Source organism: Camelus dromedarius, chromosome 28 (genome assembly GCF_036321535.1).
Source record: "Camelus dromedarius isolate mCamDro1 chromosome 28, mCamDro1.pat, whole genome shotgun sequence".
Taxonomy (NCBI): Eukaryota; Metazoa; Chordata; class Mammalia; order Artiodactyla; family Camelidae; genus Camelus; species Camelus dromedarius.
Window position 1 is genome coordinate 4,682,069 of NC_087463.1, and position 5,788 is coordinate 4,687,856.

Here is a 5,788-nt window from a genome sequence, read left to right on the forward strand (position 1 = left end):
ATTTCAGGAGGGGTTTGGGAAAACTGGGATTGATTCACACAACAAATAAGTGAAGATTTCAGAAAAAAATTTCTTGACTCATAGTATTAGTCTCTGCTCCCAGTTGCAAAACTTATTAATAGTGTCACTTAAGAAAAACACCTCAAACTCACTGAGTGGCAGTTTTTCATCTGAAAAGGAAAATAGCAATATCTTTCGCATCCAACTTACAAGTTTTCTATGAGACTCAAATAAAAAGATGACTTGGAAGAGCTTTGTAGTAAATAACATAACCTATTATTTAAATTATTCACATTCAGGTGCCTCCACTAAAATGCTGCTTCTTTATTCATGCTGTCAGTAGTAATCAGTGAAAATAGATTCTGCTGAAGGCAGCACATCACGCGCCTAATGTGGTCTGTCAACATTTGCTCACCTGTTTCATTGTAGGTCTGAGTTGTGGAGGAGGTTTTTAATCACAGCTCCCAATAGCCAGAGGGCTACAGCACCAGCAGCACTCCAGCCGAGCAGATGATAATTTGATCATTTTTTCAAACATGCAACATCACAGCACCTGCGAATAAGGACAGTTTCATATCTTTTTTTCCAATCTTTACTTCTCTCATTTCTTTTTCTTTCCTTATCACACAGGCTAGGACTGTCAGCAAAATGTTGAATAAAAGTTGTTAACAGAAAAAATCCGTATCTCCTGATATCTCACTAGTCTTTGTTTTTTCATCATGTTTTTAGAACTTTTAGGGTTCTAATCCAATATGGCTGATTATAAAAAGAGAAGATTTGAGCACAGAGACAGATACACACAGATGTGAAGACACACAGGGAGAACTCCATGTGAAGAAGGAGTTTTAGAAAAATGAATCTACCTGCCAAGGAGTACCTGAAGCTACCAGAAGATTGAAGAGAGGTATAAAACAGATCCTTCCCTTCCAACATCTTGATGTCAGATTTATGGCTCCCAGGACTGTAAGACAATAAATTTCCATTGTCTTAAGCCACCCAGTTTGTGATATTGTGTTATACAGCAGCCCTTGGAAATGAATACACCAACGTATGATTTTCTTTATGTTTTTCTTGCCTATTCTGCTGCCCAGTGTACCATTAGCACAAAGTAGTTGGGGACTATATCACTTTGGAATGTAGAATTTGATGTCTCTAGCAAATTTGGGGAAAGTTTTAGAGATTATTTCTTCATATATTCTTTCTATCCAACTCTTTCTTTTCTGTCTTTCTGAGATACCAGCATATGTTAGACATCTTCACCATAACACATATCTCTTAAACTTTTTTTTCTTTATTTTCTATCCTTCTTTTCCCTCTGTGTGTTTAGTCTGGGTATTTTCTAATATCTATTTACAGTTCCCTAATTCTCTAGTCTCTTTCTCTGCTATTTTTCCTTGGTAAATACATCAACTTATTAAATTTTTAATTTTAGTTATTGTACTTTTCAGTTCTAATATTTCCATTTCATTCTGTTTTACAGATCCTAATTTTTTGGTTACATTATCTATAGTTTTATCTTACATTTATTAATCATAATTATTTTAAAGTCCATGTACGATCATTCTAACCTGTGATTCTCTTTTTATTGTCTATTTTTGCTTTTGGTTTTCACTCATTCAGTCTTGTTTCTTGGCTTACTTGGTAACTTTTTGATTGAATACAGGATATTTCTTACAAAAATATAATGGTGATTCTATATGGTGTTGTCTTTCTTCAGATAGGCAGAGCATTGGCTATAAGCTTGGTCCAGTTGGAGCTTGCCTATTTCAGATTAGCCTTTACTTCTTGAGTAACTTTCAGGTAACTCATCATAAAGCCTAAGGGGTTCACCAGGGTAGCTCTCCCTTGATGGACTCTAAATGCTAAACCTTGACATGAGACCACAAAGCCACTGCTAAACTTTTGACCTCTTAGCAACAGTTTTTTGCATTTTTGAGAGTATGTCCCAGTAAGTACACTATTTTAGAGAAAATAAATGCCTTAGAAAGTTTTCCAAAAAGGATGCAGGTTCATCTCTGTAATTTCCTTTTCTATGGGATCTTCCTCCTCAAGTAATGTCTGTCTTGGTGTCTCTGAACTCCAGGTTTGTCTCCCTAAACCTGTGAGGCTGCCAAAAGTGCTAGGCTGCCATGTTCTGTTTAGATTTGGTGCCATAATCTGTGACTTAGCACAGGCCCTGAGGGGAAAATGCAGCCATAAATGCCAAGCTCACTTCAATGCAATTCATTTCTCTTCAAGAGCTTGCACCTTAATGCCTGGTTGTCTTAGTTGTTTTCTACTGCTTTCAAAGAACTGCTTTTCTTCCTCCCCACCCCCAAATCTAACTCATAAATTTCCTGGTGGAACGTTTTGTTTGGTACCAGTCATACCATCATAGGCAGGAGTAGAAGGGTTTCCTACTTGTTGAATCCAATAATAAAGGAAATGATAACTTCTGTCTTGCTGCCCTAAGGAAATTGTGAAGTTGTAGTTTGGAGTTTTGGAGAAATGGAAAGTAATAGGAAAGGCAAATTATTAATTAGCTTAGTAACTTATTTACCAAATCTCCATTGAGGACCCAATTTGTACCAGGCATTATTCAGCAAGAAAGAAAAGAAAGAAAAGAAAGAAAAGAAAGAAAGAAAGAAAGAAAGAATGAAAGAAAGAAAGAAAGAAAGAAAGAAAGAAGAAGGAAAGAAGGAAAGAAAGAAAGAAAGGAAGGAAGGAAGGGAGAGAGAGAGAGAGAAAGGAAGGAAGGAAGGAAGGAAGAAAAAGGAAGAAGGAAGAAAGTGAGGGAGGGAAGTGGCAAGGAACTCCTTATTCACGTGATGTTTTCATTCAAATGAATTTAAATAGATTGTTTTGTAAGTAAAAATTTATCACATAATGATAAGTGCCTTACAGAGAATTAAAATAAGATAAAGAATGACTATATTTTTAATGCACAGGAAAGTTTTTGAAAATCTTTTATTTATTTATGTATTTATTTTTATCCCAGAGCTGTTTTTATTCCTGAAAATATTGGAAATGACATAAATAAGCAGCAAAGATAAATAGTAATATAAAATCAGGTTTATTTATAATATGGGAAATTATACAGCCAAAAAAAGTTTCCAAAATTTTATAGCAGAGAACATTACAATATTAAGTCACAATAGAATTTTTTATATACACCATGTTTCTATTGTGAAAAATATTCAGAGACAAAAGTTTGAAAGAAATACATCAAAATATTAATATTGATTTCTTATGTAAAGGGAAATTTTTCTACTTGTTCTCTGAACTTTTTAAAATGTTTTTATTGAATTAAAAATTCTCTAAATTCTATAGTGCTTTACAATTTTTCAAAGTTTTACATGGATGATTTCATATAATCCCATAATAACCTTTTTTCTTGTACCCCTTTACTGTCCCTCCCCCTTTCCCACCCCACCAAATACTAGTTTGTTTTCTATATCTGTGAGTCTGCTTTTTTTTTTTCCTTTTGTTGAATTATTCAACAATTATTCAATATTCTATTGCCCATTTAGGTTTGGGGTGGGGAGGGGAGGTAATTGGATTTATTTATTCTTTTTTTTTTTTTTAACGGAGGTACTAGGGATTGAACCTAGGACCTCATACATATTAAGCATGCACTCTAACCTCTGAGCTATACCCTCCCCTCTGTGTCTGCTTCTTTTTGTGTTTTATTCACTAGTTTGTGTATTTTTTAGATTTCACTTGTGAGTGATACAGTGTTTGTCTTTCTCTGTCTGATTTATTTCACTTAGCACAATGCCCTCCAAGTCCATCCCAGTTGCTGCAAATGGCAACATTTCATTGTTTTTTTTATGGTTGAGTATATAGAATGTCTTCTTTATCCATTTATCTGTTGATGGACACTTAGCTTGCTTCCATATCTTGGCAATTGTAAATAATGCTGTTATGAACATTAAGGTACATGCATATTTTCAAATTAGTGTTTTGGGGTTCTTTCAGATATCTATCCAGGAATGGAATTGCTGGGTCATGTGGTAGTTCTATTTTTAGTTTTTGAGAAACCTCCATCCTGTATTCCACAGTGGCTGCACCAATTTCAATCTCATCAACAGTATACAAAGTTTCTCTTCTCCACATTCTTGCCAACATTTGTTATTTGTGCTATTTTGTTCACATAGATCAATGGAACAAAATAGAGATTCCAGAAATAAACCTAGGCACTTATGGTCAATTAATTTATGACAAAGGAGGAAAGAGTATACAATGGAGAAATGACGGTCTTTTCAGTAAGTGGTGCTGGGAAAACTGGACAGCCACATTACATTACAAGAATGAAATTCTACACATAAAAGACTGAAATTAGAACATTTTCTAACACCATATACAAAAATAAATTCAAAATAGATTAAAGACCTAAATGGAAGACTGGATACTATGAAACACCTAGCGGAAAACACAGGCAGAACACTCTTTGACATAAATTGCTGTAATATTTTTTTTTCAATATGGCTCCTAAAGCAAAGAAAACAAAAGCAAAAATAAACAAATGGGACCTAATTAAACTTAAAAGCTTTTGCACATCAAAGGAAATCATCAACAAAATGAAAATATACTGAATGGGAAAAGATATTTGCAAGCGATATGACCAATAAGGAGTTAATTTCCAACATATATAAACAGCTTATATAGCTCCATCAAAAAAACAAACAACCTGACTGAAAAATGGACAAAAGAACTGAAAAAACATTTTTCCAAAGAGGAAATGCAGATGGCCAACAGCACATGAAAAGATGCTCAGCATCTCTAATCATCAGGGAAATGCAAATCAAAACTGCAATGAGATATCACCTCGCAAAGATCAGAATGGGTGTCATCAAAAAGAATGACTACTTTAGATTAAGGGATCAGGGAAAGGTTTTCTGAGGGGGTGATATGGAAACTGAGATCGGAATGGCAAAAAGATAGGAATCATCTGAAGACAGTTGGGAATAACAACCCAAACTAATGAAATAAGTAATGCAAATGTGAGCCCAAGACAGAAATGAATGAGATCAGCGTAAGTAATAATGCCCACTCTATGAACCTTCTCTCTTTCTCTACCTTCCGATCTCTCCACCAGTCCCTCCTACTGGAGAGCTTAATAAGGAGCTGCCTGGCAATGGAGACATAAATGTGATTTGCAGGGTCCTCGCCCTAACAGTACAGAGCAGAATATGAACAGGTCCATTTTGGCTGAGAAACAACAGTTTTAAAACTAGCGTAGTCCATCCTTTTTAGTTACTCACACACTTCTAATCACATTTAATCTTCTAAACTGTGACAGTAACACCATGTTTACACCACATGAGATGTAACCATCCTTTATGCAAATAAATATATTCTCAACTTCATCTCAAAAAAAAAAAAAAAAAAGATTGACACAAAGTCCTAACAATCACATTCTTACCTTCAGGTGATGTTAGTTCTGTTTATAGTTAAATCACATTTCTACCTTATTTTGCTGCCTACAGAATAAAGTTTATAAATTAACCACAATCAATACTTCCTATATAAAGTAGTGGGGAGGGAGAAGGGACAATATTTAATGTATTGTTGTTATGTAACACTGTTAAGTAAAAAGCACGGAAGAGATTGTGTTTATGAGCAGTCATGCCAGCAAACAGTATTACAACTCTCACCATTCATTACCTATTCCCTGTTTTACTTACCCTCAACCAGCACCACCATTGATTGGGATCCTTTACGTGGGGGTAAAGTAAACTAAGGTGTTATTCCTGAGGGATCTGAATGCTGTCTTTATTTGCTTGTTGAGGTCTCCATTAACATTTGG

At 34.8% G+C, this 5,788-nt stretch overlaps 1 non-coding gene across 1 annotated transcript; it reads right to left on the bottom strand.

Moving 5' to 3' along the window:
- Positions 1–3,565: 3,565 nt before the first annotated feature.
- On the bottom strand, positions 3,566–3,639 carry TRNAT-AGU (transfer RNA threonine (anticodon AGU)). Its single transcript has one exon. It is a non-coding gene; the product is annotated as a tRNA-Ile (tRNA).
- Between the last annotated feature and the right edge of the window lie 2,149 nt (positions 3,640–5,788).